This window comes from Triturus cristatus, chromosome 3_2 (assembly GCF_964204655.1).
Source record: "Triturus cristatus chromosome 3_2, aTriCri1.1, whole genome shotgun sequence".
Classification (NCBI taxonomy): Eukaryota; Metazoa; Chordata; class Amphibia; order Caudata; family Salamandridae; genus Triturus; species Triturus cristatus.
The window spans coordinates 625,760,920-625,777,586 of NC_140584.1; the positions used below are offsets into that span (position 1 = coordinate 625,760,920).

Consider the following 16,667-nt stretch of genomic DNA (forward strand, 5'->3'; position numbering starts at 1 on the left):
AAGGTGACTTACAACATGTAATTCAAGGGATTTTTTGGGAAACTAACTTCATCATATGACATACTTTTGGCATAAAAAGATTGACTGCCACCTTTTGTTCTAGCCGCTCTGCTGGGGGAGGAGGTGATACTCCCCAGTTTTTCACATAATGTGTCCAAGGAGCAAGCAATGGCTTTTGCAGAAGAGTTGGTGTTGGTGCTTGCACCAGCTGTATACCGCAATCAGGTGGGCTGGGATAAAGACTCTCCCCCGCATGAGATACCATTACGGTCCATGCCACAACCCCATCATCCCCTCCGACGGGAGGCTAAGGCTCCCGTAGTCGATATTCTGGATCAACTAGAGTATCAGGGAGTACTTGAGACATGTGTGTCACCAATGAATAACCCTCTATTTACAGTAGTTAAACCCGATGGGTCGTACCGCTTAGTTTTGGATTACTGACATTTGAACTCACATTGTCGGACTTATGTGGTGCAGAATACCCATAGTTCAGCATTAGTCGACAGTCTGGTTCGTAAAAGATATAAAACGACACTTGACATATCCAACGGCTTTTACACGCACAATCTATCTCCTGAAAGCAGTCAATGGAATGCCTTCACCGCGGGTGGAAAACGAAGAAAATGTTTGCATTTGGCCATGGGCTACAAAAATAGCCCTGGTGTTTTCGCTGCCCGTGTTGTCTCTTTGTTAGACAGCATAGACGAAGAAGCTTACTCGTAAGTTGATGACATTTATCTGACTGGCGACGAGTTATGGCCGCATCTTTGTCGCGTGGATCACATCATAGTATTGTTTGCGGACCACAGTTACAAGTTTAACGTTGCTAAATCACACATTGCAGAGCACACAGTGTTGTTTTTGGGGTACAATCTCAATAATGAAGGAAGAGACTTAGCTCCTCACTTCTTGGAGAAGTGCGCACGTTTGCACCCTCCAACTACACTGAAAAAAGTACAGTCTTTACTGGGTTTTTTGAATTTTGGTAGGACTTACATCCCCGATTATGCCCAGCATATCAAGCCCTTGTATGCCTTGATACAATCCTCTTTTTTGCAGTTCTGCTGGCTTCTGGAACATTCCACTATACTGCAATCTTTGCAGTCTGATCTTATTGAATCCAAATTCTTATTGACTCGTGATAACCATACTAACCTAGTGATAAGAATCGTCTCAGGACATGTGGGATTCACATACTTGACGTTTAATGAAGGAGACAGTGCCTATTGCTTACAAGTCACATTTGTACACTTCAGCAGAATTGAGGTTTTCCAACATTGAAAACGTTTTGACAGCTGTTCAGATGGCAATCCTAAAGGAACGTGCACGGGCGCAAGGGAAACGGATTTTGGTTGTAACACCATGTCCCGCTCTTGAAGCAGTGACAAAGGCAAGTGTACCGAACTCAAAGGCATTACATCCACGTTGGATACAATGGGCCACATCGTTGACCTTTCCAGATGTCACCTTTATTTTTGACTCTTCTTTGAGGACGCAGGAGTTTTTACAGTATGAGTTTATTCATCCTCCTCCTTTGTCGATGCACCCAGTTGAGCAGTATCAATTTATGATATACACTAATGGTTCAGCGCAACAGGCAACCGGGTCTAAACATTCTTACTCGGCGGCCTGCGCTATAGTGGTGAGTACCATAGTGAACGGAGAGTTCAAGTCCAATGTTGTCCATACACAGGCACTAGGTGACTGTACCGCCCAATTTGCCGAATTGCGCGCTTTGGTACTGGCTGTGGAGTTTGCAGATCCAAAAGTGACTACTCTAATTGTAAGCGATTCTTATTACTGTGTTCAATCTTTCAATGACAACTTATTCTTTTGGTCTCAAAATGACTATCGTGATTCTAAAGGCAGTGCAATTAAACATAAAATGCTTTTGGTTCGAGTTGCAGATCTTAAAGACCGTCTGCCTTTCCCACAAGTAATTCACACTCTTGGTCTTCAGCACGTAGGAGAACACGCTGTTGGCAACAGTTTGGCAGATGAAGCTGCCAAATTAGCAGTAGCCACATGTTCAGTTGCAGCAGTTACAAGATCCATGAATAAGATTGATAATTACATTTTGGCAGCAATAGCAGCTACAGAGAAGGGTGATAATTATCCACAGGGTTTCCCTTCCAAATACTCATATCATTTAACCCCTTACGTGAGAATTAACGACGTTGGTGACAAGTTGATTCCCAACGCGGACAACAGGCCTGCACTGATAACAGCCGCACACGAAGGAATGGCCTCAGCACATCCTGGAGTGTCTGCAACTGTTTCTATCTTGCAGCAGCGTTACTGGTGGCACTGTTCATATAGACAAACCCGTAATTACGTGCTTTCTTATGACATTTGTCAGCAGATTAAACCGTCAACGGCAACGTGCCCACGCAAACACAGCTATGCATTTCTAATAAACCCTTCGGTTGTGCTTATTTAGATCACTGCGGTCCTTTTTCTTCAGATACTGCCTATAAGTTCATCTTAGTTGCAGTTGATTCGTGCACATGCTTTCTTTGGGTTTGGCCACAACGTAGTGCTGACGCCCGAACTGTCATCAGGGTTTTGTGTGTATTTGTGGGAATTTTTGCATGTGGCACTTTCCATTCAGACCATGGTCCCGCATTCGCCACTAAGGCATACAAGGATACCATGAGGTCCTTGGGGGTGAAGGTCACATTTTCGTCTCCATACATGCCTGAGGGGAATTCAGATGTGGAACGAATGAACCGTGACTTAAAGCAATCCTTGACAGCCAGGGTCATAGGGACTGGCAGGAACTGGTTCGCTCATTTGTACAGCATGCAACATGCACTAAATAATCTCCCTAGAAGATCTCTTGGTGGGTGGACACCGTACGAAATGCTCTTCGGCATGAAGATGTTTGTGCCCGACCTTGATGGTCCAGACATTGCGGCGTCTGCCGCATCCTTTGACGTAGATAATCATTGTGCTGTATTACAGAATCTACAAGAGAACCGTGACAGCCTTGCAAAGGAATATTTGCCCTCACCCACTGATGCTGCGCTGCAGATTCTGGTAGTCGGCTGGCTACCAAAAATCAGAGACCTGGTCCGAGAGAAGGTGGAAAACAAGAAAGAGTTTGACCCCTCTTATCGAGCACCGGTCTCAGTGATTGGAGTGCAGGGTACTCATACAGTCATTTTACCACCACTTCCTGGTCAAAAAGACAACCGATACATCTCAGTTGACAATGTCAAGCCACAACATCTGGCCGATCCTGAATAGCATCACACCAGCGGTGTCTACCACAACAGTATCTAGAGATCCAGGTTTGACCGCTTCTAACACCGCGCAAGATGACACCACCATTGAGATGGATTCTGTTAACAATCCCTTGTTGTTTCCGACTGCTTCAACACCTAATGAGGAAACTGAATATGCGTATCCGAATTCCATGTGATTGCCTGGAGTGTGACCTGAAGCCACTAATGAATCACGTTTTTCCTTTGACTCACATTCCATAGCATCACAGGCCCCTTCTAAATTTTGCATTTGTGTTGCCTCGTTTAAACAAACTTACCTGATTCCACCATGGACTTACATCTGGCTAGTGCTAATCGCAATTTTTTTGTTCATGGCCATTGCTTTTGTGACTTTCTTTTTTCTTCTGATCAATGGCCACTATCTTCCCGAACGCTTTGCTGTTAAACTGGTTGATGGAACTTTGGCTCACACATCATGAAAAGAGACCAGACTCTTGTCAACATCACTGCCTGGCCAGTAATCAACGGCATTGTTTGGGATGCTGTAGATTTCCAAATCCATGGCCCTACAGAGATAATGAATGTCCCTAATGTACTTCTTGTTTCTATGGGTGATGTCGTGAAACATAACATAAGATCTGATGATTGGGACGTGCAGGCAGTGCAATCCTTGTTCACAGATTTGAAATATTATGCGGCTTTTGATGCTGAAGACTTGTATTTGAATACTGCAAATTATGCTGATTTGTTTTGTTTCCAACATTATAGTCATCATTATCTGCATAAAGCCAATACATTTAGAAATGTTTTTAATTATACACAATGGGAACATTGCCCAGCTCCTTTAAAGGGCAGCTCTAATACTTTTTTCAAAAAAATTCACCTATTTTACAGATTTTGACACATCGAACCCTGGTTCGTTCTATTTTAAATTAAATGTTTCCTCTACTTCTAAGGTGATGCTCACCCATACTAAATTAATATATTCTAAATCCTTTATAGACGATTTAACATTTGGGGGCTATGAGCTGTGGAAGTCAACGATTGATCTTAAATCTATCTGGGGTTCTAAATCTTGGCAAGTGCGAGACACAGAGGTGTTACACCGTGCCTGCCTCATCCCAACACAGATTTTTTTTCTAAATGACTCAATTGATCAAACTACCTGATTTGGTTTGGCAACTTCTAAACAAATGCTGTCTTGCTCTGGCTGCTTAAGAGAACTGGAGCAATTTTAGTAATTATTCCCTGGACGAATTACAATCAAGTTTTAAAAATAACACCTTTAATCTGTCTAGTCTGGACCCCTTAGGTTGGTTGGTTTGGCAGACTAGTTCAGATGCTTGCCAACTTTGTTTCCTCGCCAGGGCTCCTGGTTACACACAGGATAGGCCTGATCCTTGTTTTTCAAACACACATTCAATTACCACTTATTCAGTAGGGAAACTTTATCAAAACTGGTTACAACAATCGTCACTGGCTTCAGTTAAACAACATTTGTCATTATTATCAAGTGACATTGATTTAACAGATTTTATAAAGGGTCCCGCTGGTTCTAGATCAAAAAGATTTATATATGCTACTTACAATGAAATCTGGAAACTATCCCAAATTGAAGCAGCTTCACGTTTAAGGGCAATAGATCAGGCTAATCTTGAAAAAGTGTTTGCTGTTGTTGATAACAGTATTAACACCCTTTCTTCCCGCATTTATACATTGGACAATATTGTTTCATCTGTTGTTTACATCGTACAAGAGGATGTTTCTGTTTTGTATCATTGTCAGAATCAATTGCGTTCAGTTATGCAATTTGCCTGGACTTTACAGACTCTTAAGATGAGTAAAGTTCCATGGGATTACCTGAACGCGTCATCGTTATTTTTGCCATTTAACTTAACAACAAAACAACAGTTTATGTCCATGAAATATGCTACATATTCTCTGTTGCATATTGAAAGATTGGACCCGTTACCATTCTCTATGGCGGAAACAGACTCCGCTGTCTGGCTCATCCATGGGCTGATAACTCTCCCATTTTCTTTGTTTAAATTTACCTCATGTATGAAAGACTACCCACTGGGCCGCTATGAACCATTGGGAAGTGCTTTCTTGCACGAAGTATGGTCTCTGCCTTTCACATACAGATGCCTTAGGGATGACAAAGAAGTATACCTTACTGGGGAATCATGTGAAAACACAATAGGTCATTCCCTAGTCTGTAATACCATCAAATTACACGGCGCGCGTAACCTAACGGCCCCGAATCTGGCATGTGTTTTGAAGGGTACACCCGTGCTGTCTATAACACCTTCTTTCACTCTGCTTGCCAATGATAGTTATATGCTTTTAAATAATGAGGACTGCTGCAGCATGTTAGCCGGAATCCCATACATAGTAACTGTTTCACAGCATGTAGTTTGCTGTAAAAATGTTCTTTTTCCACCCCCACACGGGAGACTCGATAACTCGATTTGGCCTTCCATTCCAACCTTGAAGGCAGATTTCAATAAGTTGAGCAGAATAAGAGCATTGTTATCCCAAAAAGAAGTTTCTCTAACATCTGCCCGTGAAACTTGCGTCCTTCACGTGGCTAATACTCGTACAGAGGTCCAATCACTTCTTAATACTGACCTCCCACTACATTTTGGTGCGTTAATTCACACTATCTTCAATGCTTCTAACACTACTGGCATTGCCAATTTTTTTTTAAGCTGTTGGCTCTGGGCTTGTGACCTCTTTCCAAACTATATTTGGTGTGATACCAGCTTTTATTCATTCTATTTTTTCCAGCGTCTTCGGTGGCATCCCCTTATTACTTGCCTTAGCTGCTGGGGTCTTGCTGTTGATTTGCCTGCTACAAAATAGATGCACTTCCTGTGGCTCTGCAAGGCGAACTCCGGCTGTGGATACTCTGTAGCCGCATGCTTGAATGCTATGGTGCTCTGCCCTTGGCCACACTAAGCATGGCTTATAGATTGTCTTTTCGTGCTGCCTATTTCACTTGCGTGCAACCTGTCTTCCACTGCTTGGATTGTCCCTTTGAATGGGCACTGGATCTTTGCCTCTCCAATATGGCATTTCCTCCACCTGATTTTGAACTGCAGATGAGTCCCTTAGTGGCCCATGAGCAGGAATGGGCCAACTGTTCCGCGGGCATTGGGCGGTATCCATCCGGAAATATCGATTGATTCTGGCTGGGGTTAAATAAGCCCTATGCAATATAAAGAAATGTATTAATTGAAACCTGGCATTCCGTGTGCTCTTCCAGGCCCTTCGTGTCAATTGATCCCACATTGCTTCGGGTATTTCCTTCCCAAGATCCTCCTCCCATTTTCCTCCTAACTCCGTCAGTCGGCGCAGGCCTTTTGTGGTCAAGCGCCTGTAGAGACATGTAATCGCCTTAAATGTCCCTGCAGCCATCACCACGTATTGACACGTCATTGAAGTCTGGGGTTCTGAGAGCCCTTCCTTCCAGTGGCGCTGTATAGCCGAGATCAGAGCTGCATGCAAATAGATCATACCTTTCCTGTAATGTTTGAAAAAGTAGTAGCACCCCATCTTCATACAAATCCCCCATGACCTGGATTCCCAACGTTTCCGAGTCTGCTAGTGCCGACCAATCCCCCCGTGTGGGAGGGCAGTGCACATGTCCAGGGGAATCTCCGGTGCATATGGGCGACTAATGTTGACTCTGCGGTGGCTCCGATTCCAGCATTGTCTTAATGTCCGCTCCTCGGCAGTGAGCGACCCAAGGTGCAAGGGTTGTTGTAACACAGTAAATGAGAGTACATGCCGCAGGATTCACTGACTCTCTTGGCCCTCTGGGCCCCGAAATTCTCAAGCCACTGCCTGTGTAAGCCACTGCAGCTGAGCCGCCAGGCAATAAAGTTCGAAATCAGGTACCGCTAGCCCCCCGTCTGCTCTGGGTCTCATCATGGTAGGTAATGCCACCCGCTTTCTGCCATTTCCCCATAAGAAGCCGCTAACCATGGACCTAATCTGCCTAAAGATTGCCCCCGACATCCAAATCGGCAATGTCCGAAAATAATATAGCAGGCGGGGGAGCGCCACCATCTTCAGGAGCGCCACCCTTCCGGCAACCGAGAGCGGCAGAGCACTCCAAAAAGTCAGGATCGCTCGCAGCCCACGTAGGGCCCTTCCCACGTTCCCTTCCAGCCGCTGTCCTTTCTTTCTCCATCTTAGATGTCGTTGGTCTCTGGGATCAGAGCCGCCGTCTCTCCGAACGCTGCGGCCGAAGGGGGCACGTCATCCCCTCGTCGGCCCCCCGGCCTCGACCAGCTTCTCCCTGTCCCGCCTTGTAGGACTCCAGCCAGTGCCATGCTTCTTCAGGGGTGCTGAAGAAAAAGGTTTTACTGCCTATGACCACTCTTAAGCGTGCCGGAAACATCAGAGAGTATTGCAAACCTTCCGTGCAGAGTGCTTTCTTGACCTCCAAGAAGGAGGATCGCTGTCGCTGCACATCAAAGGTATAGTCGGGAAACAGCGTCACACTACTGTTATCCACCTTGAAGGGTCCCACGGTGCGCGCTCTATTCAAAAGCAGATCTCTGTCCTTGTAATGGAGCAAGCGCACCACCACAGGTCTGGGAGGCCTCCCAGGAGTCAACTGACGCGCCGGTACCCTATGCGCCCTTTTCAAGGTGAAGAAAGGGGACAGTCCCTCTGGGGCTACTTCTGACTTTAACCAGGCCTCCGGATAGGTTGCTATATCGGTTCCTTCCACTCCTTCAGGCAGTCCCACCACCTGTATGTTGTCCCTTCTGTTCCGCCCTTCAGCATCCTCAGCTCTCTTTTCCAAGATTTGCAAGCAACGATACACGTCCCCCATCTGCGTTTCAAGCGCCTTGCGTGCTGGATCCAATACATCCAAAGTGGCCTTGGTTTGCTTTATCCGGTCCGCTAATTTTGCATGGTCTGCCCGGAGAAGGCCCAGCCCCACTGACACCTGTGCTATGTCCTGCTGAAGGGCATTTCTAGTATCCGCGATGGCCTTAAATATCATTTCTACTTGCTGCTGCGTCATCCCCTCAGGTTGCGACTCCAACATCTCCGTCCTCCGGTTATCCGTCGTCTCCTCTTCTTGTTACGGGGGCGCACCCCCTGCTTGCCCCGCGGCTTTCCCATTTTCGCCCGTTCCCCAGGCCCTGTGACCACGGTGGCTCACTACCGGATCTCCACCAATTCTCAGCTCCTGCCGGAGATACTGCTCAATGTTCATCGTTGCGAGGCATCTTCCCCCCCACCTCTCAGTAGAAGCCGGACACCCCACGGCCCACAAGGTTCTCATGGCACTCTCCCGGGTTCTTTCTGCCAGTCACAGCTCCACCCGGCGTGGCGCTCAACCAGTCCCCTGGTCCTCCAGGCGGGTCCACTCTCAGGAGCACCCCTCAATGCTGTGTGTGGTATCAATGGTTGCAACCATCCTCGTCGCAAGTGTAATGCTCCAGGCGAAGAGTGCTCGACACATCCGCTACCTCACCTGGCTGTAAGTAGTGTTCCAGGGCCCCCAATCCCTGCGCCCTGGTCTGAACCCACAGGCGGTAGCCTCCGCTCCCTTTTCTGGCACCACACTGGGGATGGATACCCATGGACCAGCAAACAGATGTTGTCACCTCTAGGCCGCCGGGGATAGAGATCGCTCGTACCCCTCCACTGCCGATGGGCAGATCCAGTGCCAGCTCCAGATAGCCCTCTTCATGCTCCAGAGTTTCTGCTCATGCCTCCTCGCTGCCTCCGCCTGCCACAGCGGCAAAGATCCGGGTGGTTCCCCAAGCCCTGAGTCATTGACTGGGGGCTCCTGCGTGACGCGCCAGTGCGCTGGCCTGCCTCGTAGGCTCCAATGTCACAGGGGTCTTACCACCTGCAATCTGACCGCTAAGGCAGTCGAGGTCTGTCCCGGTAATCGACTGATCCACAGCGCCGCTCCTCCGAGGCACAAAATGGCAGCCGCGCAGGGACCGCGAGCAGTCCGTGTCCCCCTCAGCCCGTGGCCTCAGGCAGGGGAGATCCTCTTTGTTGTACCCCCAGTTAGCTCCTGCAGCACGCCGGGGCCCCTGCGCTGTCTCAAGCAACACCCAAATACATAGCTCCCCTTTGTGCACCTGTGCCAATGGAAACGGCCCAACTGGGGTGGGATAACCCCCACAATTAACTGACTTACAGCCTATTCAAAAGGCGGAGGGGAGGGAGGCAGACTAAAACTAGCGGGGAGTGTCAGCCACTGTGTCACCCCGTTAAAATGGTGGCTGGCACTCAAAATGGAGGACTATATTTGCTGGGCTATAGAATAGCCCAAATATAGCCCAACCCACCGTGCAGTCCTCTGAATAGCACCACTTCCCAAAAAAACCCTGGGGGGCAGACTTCCCTTTGGTCGGCTGCCCCCCCAAGTCCCCATTAAACCACACCTCACACTGGCGGGGAGAGTGATGACTCTGTGCACACCGTAGATCGCAACCCGGCACTGGCGCCAGTCTTGCTGGTGGCTGCCCACACACTGCTGCACCGCTAGTTTGCCCCGAACAGCAGCGTGGATGGTTCTGCCAGATGCCGACTCCGTCTCCTACCTTCGGCACAGGTGTCGCTGGGCGGTAGGCCCGCCTGCTTCAGCCGTGTCCTCGGCGCAGTCTCCGCTACGTGGTGGTGTCCCTGCCTGCCGGAGCTCTGTTGGATCCACCCCAAATGAGCGCGCCACTTTTCAGACGTTGTCCACGTTGAAGATATTGCCTCGTTGTGGCCCCTCCCTCTGCTGCATTCTCCTTACGCTCAGATGAGTGTCTTCAAGCTGACCTTCTCCCTGGGGCTCCGTCTGCCTGCTGTCTGCCCCACGCCCTGAGACTCACAGTTCCCGTGCGTGCGCAGACAAAGCCCAATTTCACGGGGGGAAAAACAAGAGAAAATAAAAAAAAATAAAGAAGAATCCATTTGTCTACCAGCCAGGCATAGCTCCTGGGAAACCATACCCTCCACGCAGGCCAGAATAAACCCACCTAATTGACTCTCCCTCTCCTAATTGACTCTCCCTCTCCACATCCAAGGTACCAGAAGCCAGGTATCTCCTAAAAGCACAAACAAACAAGCACAAGCTGCCACAACCAACACTTGCTGATATACTCACCAAGCATTGGCTGAAACTAATCTTTTTCCTCGGCTCAGTGGGTAAGCTACTCCACCCCCCCATCTGCACCCGCACCACCTTGCAGCAATGGCTATGAAGAAGGCAACCCTGTTCACTAGCAAGTGCAGCATCCCGCCCCACCTACCACCCAGCACACGCAAATGAGCGCGCTGATGCCGTTCACTGTACTAGCGGACCCCGCCACTGCCTTCCCCTTCTAGAAGACCTGGATTGGGAGGCTGGACAACTACTTCATCATGATCTGGGAGACGGATGGCACGGTGAAGAGGTCCCTTTTGCTCCATTACGCTGGGGAAGACATCTACAAACTCTTCACGCACCTACCCAACACAGGTGCGGCAAATGACTATGATGCAGCAGTTAGAGCACTCAATGCGCGCTTTGACCCACAACTCAACCCAGACTACAAGCGTTTCAAACTCCACCAAGCCTGCCATGGGGAATGGGAGTCTATGAACACCTTTTATGCATGTTTACAAGAACTATCCAGCACGGCCACTGTTGATGTTCAACCCAGGGAGGTGAGAGCGCAAATCATACAACGCTGCAGGAACAAAACACTGAGCGGCCTCATCCTACATCAGACTGACATCGCCATGGAAGACATCCTTATCCTGGCACAGTCTCATGACCTATCCAAAGCCAGAGCAACAGAAATTGACATCACCATCACTCAACTACCGGGAAGAACCCCAGCCATGAAGATTAAACGCGGTGACGCAGTCTGCACAAGTGGAAGAGGAAATAGGCCTTGACAACCGGCCATTCCCCACCCGGGTCCAGATGTGGATACTGTGGGAGAGAAGAACACCCCCTTGAAGAATGCCCAGCACAAGGACGAATATGCTCCAAGTGTGGCACCCTAAACCACTTTGCCACTACATGCAGAGATGGGCAAAGGAACCGAAAAACACAAAGTAGATGGCCACCGTCGAAGTCAGTGCGGCAACTGTCTCTGGAAGACCCAGAACCCCAGGGAGCAACCAAAAAATCACAACGCCATCGCCACTACTTAGAAGACTCGTCCCCGGACGAGGAAGAGTAAGTATTCCTCATCTCATTTAAAGTTGACCTCAAGGGACGCTGGTGACCACAACCTACATGCGTGGTTGAAGTAGCAGGATCCATTATCATGGCCCTAATCGACACAGGTGCCTCAGTCAACATAATGGCGATCCAGCAAAATTGGCTACTTCATCCAAGTCCTCCGCTGTTCTCAAACAACACCAGGATATTCACATATGGAAGCCAGACACTATTGCCACTAAAAGGCAAAATGACCATCCAGTTAAGAGCGTAAGACCAAAAAATCATGACCACCTTCCACGTGGTCAATAGTGAGGCGGATACCCTCATTGGAAGCCACACAGCAGAGGACCTAGGCTTGGTCACCTTCGCACATACCGGAAAATATTTCCAGACTGATGAGATATTATACCAGTTTCCTCACTTGTTCACAGGGCTCTGGTGTTTGAAGGCTCCCCTGATCAAACTGCATATCAATAAATCTATAAAGCCAGTTTCCCTCTGGCACTGATGAATACCATTCCACCTGAGGCCCCTGGTCGAACATGAACTACACAAACTCAAAAAACAAGGAGTAATACCAAAGTTTCTGGTCCGACACTGTGGGTATCACCCATGGTGATCACTGAAAAGCCAGAACAACCTGGCAAAATACGGAGGTGTATAGACAAGTGCCTCCCTAATCAAGCGAATAAAAGAGAGCGACATGTAACGGCCACAATGGACGACATAATAGACTACCTCAACGGCTCACAATGGTTCTCCAAATTGGACAACAATGTTGGGTATTACCAACTGATACTGGTAGAAGAAAGCTGTTACATAACCCCATTTTTGATGCATCTAGGACTATGGCTGAACTTTGAAATCTCATCAGCAGTGGAAGTTTTTCAGGATGAGATTCGAGAGATCCTGTCTGGTCTGCAAGGAGTACTGAATGTCAGTGACGACATCTTGATTAATTCACCGTCTATTGAAGAACACCACCGACACCTTAGAGAAGCACTAAAGCGGCTGTTCGATCATGGTATTCTCCTCCATAAGGACAAGTGCTCATTCGTTCAGAACTCTAGTAAGTTATTTGGCTACGTATTCAACCAGGAAGGGGTTCAGGTAGACCTTTACAAGTCCCAAGCCTTAAAGCAAGCACCAGCTCCAACCACAGTGTCTGAAGTGTGCAGCTTCCTATGAATGGCCGCGTACTGTGGCTGGTTCATTCCTAATCTAGCAACCATGGCCTAACCCCTCCGGGCTCTCACCTAAAAAGATGCTGCCTGGAAATGGGACTGTAGCGAAGAAGAGGCTTTTTGTAATATCAAGGAAGCCCTGCTCAGCAAGACAACCATGGCTTACTTCGATGCAAAGAGAAACACGGAACTACTGGTCGACGCTAGTCCTGTAAACCTGGGGGCAGTGGTCACCCAAGAAATGGAACTAGGAAAATGGGCACCTCTCACATTCACCAGCAAGGCCCTCATGCCAATGGAAGCACAATACTCTCAAATAGAAAGGGAGGTAATTGCGATCAAGTGGGCATGCAGCCATTTCCACCTCTACGTCAGCAGACAGTCATTCTGCGTAGTCACTGACCACCAGCCGCTTGTTCCCTTATTCTGAGGTACAGCACCACACCCTCCACTGCGAACTGAACGTTGGGTGATCCAGTTGCAACACTTCCAAATGGAAGCCATCTACGGACCAAGCTGAAAGAACTCCGCTGACTTCCTTACCCGGCACCCACCAATTCCTGTGGAAGGTGACACCGACAACACTAACACCATGAAAGACTATGTAAATAACCGTGTCTCAAGGAGCGTGTCCACATGTGCTCACCATCAAGAAAATCAGCGAGGCGACCAGAGTTGACCCAATCATGATGAGAGTCATGGACGCCCTCCAACAAGGTTCATGGCACAACTTCCTAGGAGACGCCAAAAACTGGTGTGGCCCGAATAAAGAGTGCCTCGGAAAGATGTGGAGGGTGCAGGATGACCTAAGTGCCACGGCAGACAGCCTAATACTATGTGGGTCTTGCATTGTAATCCCTGAAAGCATCCAGCCCCATGTGACGACCCTTGCACATGGAGGCCATCAAGGGACTGTTCGGATGAAATCCTGGATGAGGGAAAAGATCTGGTCCCGGCGCTGGAAGCAACAGTGGATGACTTTGTGTGACAGTGTCCGTCCTGGCAGATGACAAGTACTCAAGACCTCTCAGCGCACTTCATCAAGGAAGAACCATGAACAGTCCCCTGGCCCCAGATAAGCCTCGACTTCTGGAGTTTTCCTGAAGGAAGGATCACTGCAGTAATGATCGACAGCTACTCCAAATATCCGATAGTTGAAGTAATAGAGTCTACAACATTCACGAATGTTGCCCTGGTGCTGGAGAAGTATTTTGCTTTATTGGGACTCCCCCAAGAGATAAAGACCGACAACAGACTACCATTTCAAGGGTCTGGCTTCAGGGACCTGCTCACATCCCTCGGCATAAGACTTCACCACAACACCCCACAGTGGCCCCAGGACAATGGCGAAGTCAAATGCTTTATGCGTACACTGAACAAAGCACTACGGATGACAGTGGCAGAGGGGGCCTGCACCAATTCCTGCAAGAATACAGAGGAACACCACACTGTACCTTACAACGATCTCCCTGGTCTTTAATGCTAAACAGACATCAGTGTGACACCATCCCTGTGTCCAGCCAGTGTACACCGATGCGGTATGAACCATCAGATACCCAAGCCGGGTGCACCCAGACCAATGAACGCATCAGCCTGAAACGGCGTGCCAAGTCTCGGCAGCTCCTACCTGAGGATCTTGTGTTGATACGAGATCGACGGCCTGGATGGAAATTTCAGGCGCCCTACGAACCAGGCACTTGGACAGTCTCATACGTGAATGGTACCATGGTCACTGCCAAGCAGGGGCGTGAAGTGGTTACAAGGAATCTGTTGTGGTTACGGAGGGTAGACCGCCCCAGCAAAGAAACCATCCTGTCCGGAGACGAAGAAGCCGATTGGGGTGGCCTGAGCCCGCAGCCTGTATCAGGTTATCGCCAGAGGTGAGAAGGTATAAACATCAACCCCCAACATGAGTCTAATGATGGGATCAGAAGCAGTCATTCCCACCCTCAGCGTTACAACCTGAGGCCAAATCCACCACCATGCCAAAGACTGAGAGACTTTGCTTGCCAAGCATTCAGACGCAGGTCAACGCCAAGTTGGGGAGGGATGTAATGACCTTAGCACCGCTCCCGTGGTGCTGGGATGACCCGGAAACTGCACCATGTAACAACCTCTGGCCAGGTGTGGCCAGAGGTTTTAAAATAATGGGGTGAAGACAGCTATGGGTCTTTTGCACATACCAACATTACAGCGTGCATGTGTCTGTTGAGTGCAACTACAGCGTACGCCAGACCTGCCTGCAGCCTTCTGCCAATTAGACAACACCTCACACTGAACATGAGGTTTGCTGCCTATGGGTAGCTTGGTCGGTTAATGGCGTGTGGAGAGGTGGTCTACCGTTTTGTGGCAGTTTTATATAGCGCAAACTCGACCCCAAGGTATTGGATTGCTTTACATGAGCACCAGTTACGTTACTGAAGAACTCATTCATTTTTGGTAGGCATTGGGAGATTAAGTGATTTGCCCAGAATCACAGGATGTTGAGCCGACGCTGAAACTGGAACCTGGTTCCCAGCTCCAATGTGGGTAGCTTTGGCCATTACGCGACATCCTCTCCCCATTGGCCGTTGATGGGGATACATGTATTTAAAAAGGTGTGCTCGGTAGCTGTGGCATGCAGGTAATGGAACACATGGTTGACAGATGGAGAATGGATATTATTGGGCAAGTGAAGTGCGTTCTGTGGGTGATAAGATCCATGTGGCTGGTGGCAGGGAGTGGAGTACTTGTGGTTGTCAGGTACTTAGTACATGTCGTTGGACATGTAGATTGTGCAGAAGAGTGTGGTTGGATGGCGGTGGGGATTTATGCAGGCATTGAGGGTACATGGGACAACAAGCTTTTCACATGAGAGTCTGGAACAATTTGGAAATTGGAACAATTTGGAAATTGCAACTCCCAATGTATGACAGTTTAATTTTTAAAAAAGCGATTCCTAATGAGTCACAAACCGATCTACTTCATGAATATTAGTGAAGTGTGTCGCATTTTGCAATCCACTAGGAATTGCAGTCATCACAGGGATAGTGCCCTACCGGGTCTGTGACTTTTTTTTCCAATAAAGCAGACTTGTTTTTCAAACGCAGCCCGTTTTCCTTAAAGGGAATGGGCCTACATTAAAAAAAGAAACGTTTTTTTCTCTTTTTTGTTTGCTTAAGAGGCAGTGGGTGGGGACCACTGTCTCCTCTTAAATGAAAAGTTTTTTACATTACAAATGCGAAGGCAGTTTTCAAATGTATTTCCACTACCCTTCTATTGTTGGCAGAGTATCAGTGTTCCGGTCGCAAAACATTAATACATAACATTCCAATATAAAACTCTGCACACATAAATAAATTCGGTATTTGGAAGGGACGCCATAAACGCCCCTTTCAAATACCGAGTCCGTATATATTCATTCGCACACTGTCCAATTCTGTGAATGAGGCCGCTTGCGACCGCAAATAGGCTCGATACATCTAGCCCCAAGTGCTTTATTTCAAGCCCTCCGGTTACGGTCACATCAGGTAGGCCCACAGTTAGAACATCATTCTTCCTCCATTTCTAAAGAACTCCCAGGCACCAGCATCCATGTTCACCACAGTCTCATGGTACACGTGTGGTTGGCAGGTATTTAGGTCACAAGTGGGTGGTGGTGGTTTCCACTGACACAGACGTCCGGGGTGGGGCGGAGATGCTGTGGTACAATGTACAATATGGAACAAGGAAACCCGAGACTGGAGCAGGAACGACGAGAAGGGGCTTGACAGCCAAGTGAGGGGTGTGCTGCTGCTGTGAGCTCCGCCATCAGCCCGTCCACTTCCACGCTGTGCGAAAGAGACGAGAGCACCCCCTCTTGAGCTCTCCCCACCCCAGGATAAAACACCTTTACATCCTAAGGCCCCCACCCCCGAAAAAAAGATCTGAAGATTCCCTGGACAGGGGCAAGGAGGTCGTCCAGTTTTTGCATTTGCTGCTTCTACAATCTGCTTCCGTTTTACTGCTGAACTACAACTCCCATAATGCACAGTAAAGCCAGACCAGGAAGAGCAACTCACAGCTACTACTGAACGAGCTCTCTTC

At 48.4% G+C, this 16,667-nt stretch overlaps 1 protein-coding gene across 1 annotated transcript in view; it reads right to left on the reverse strand.

Moving 5' to 3' along the window:
* FADS1 (fatty acid desaturase 1) overlaps window positions 1-16,667 on the reverse strand; it is a 401,042-nt gene that overhangs the window by 383,869 nt on the left and 506 nt on the right. The window lies entirely within an intron of this gene.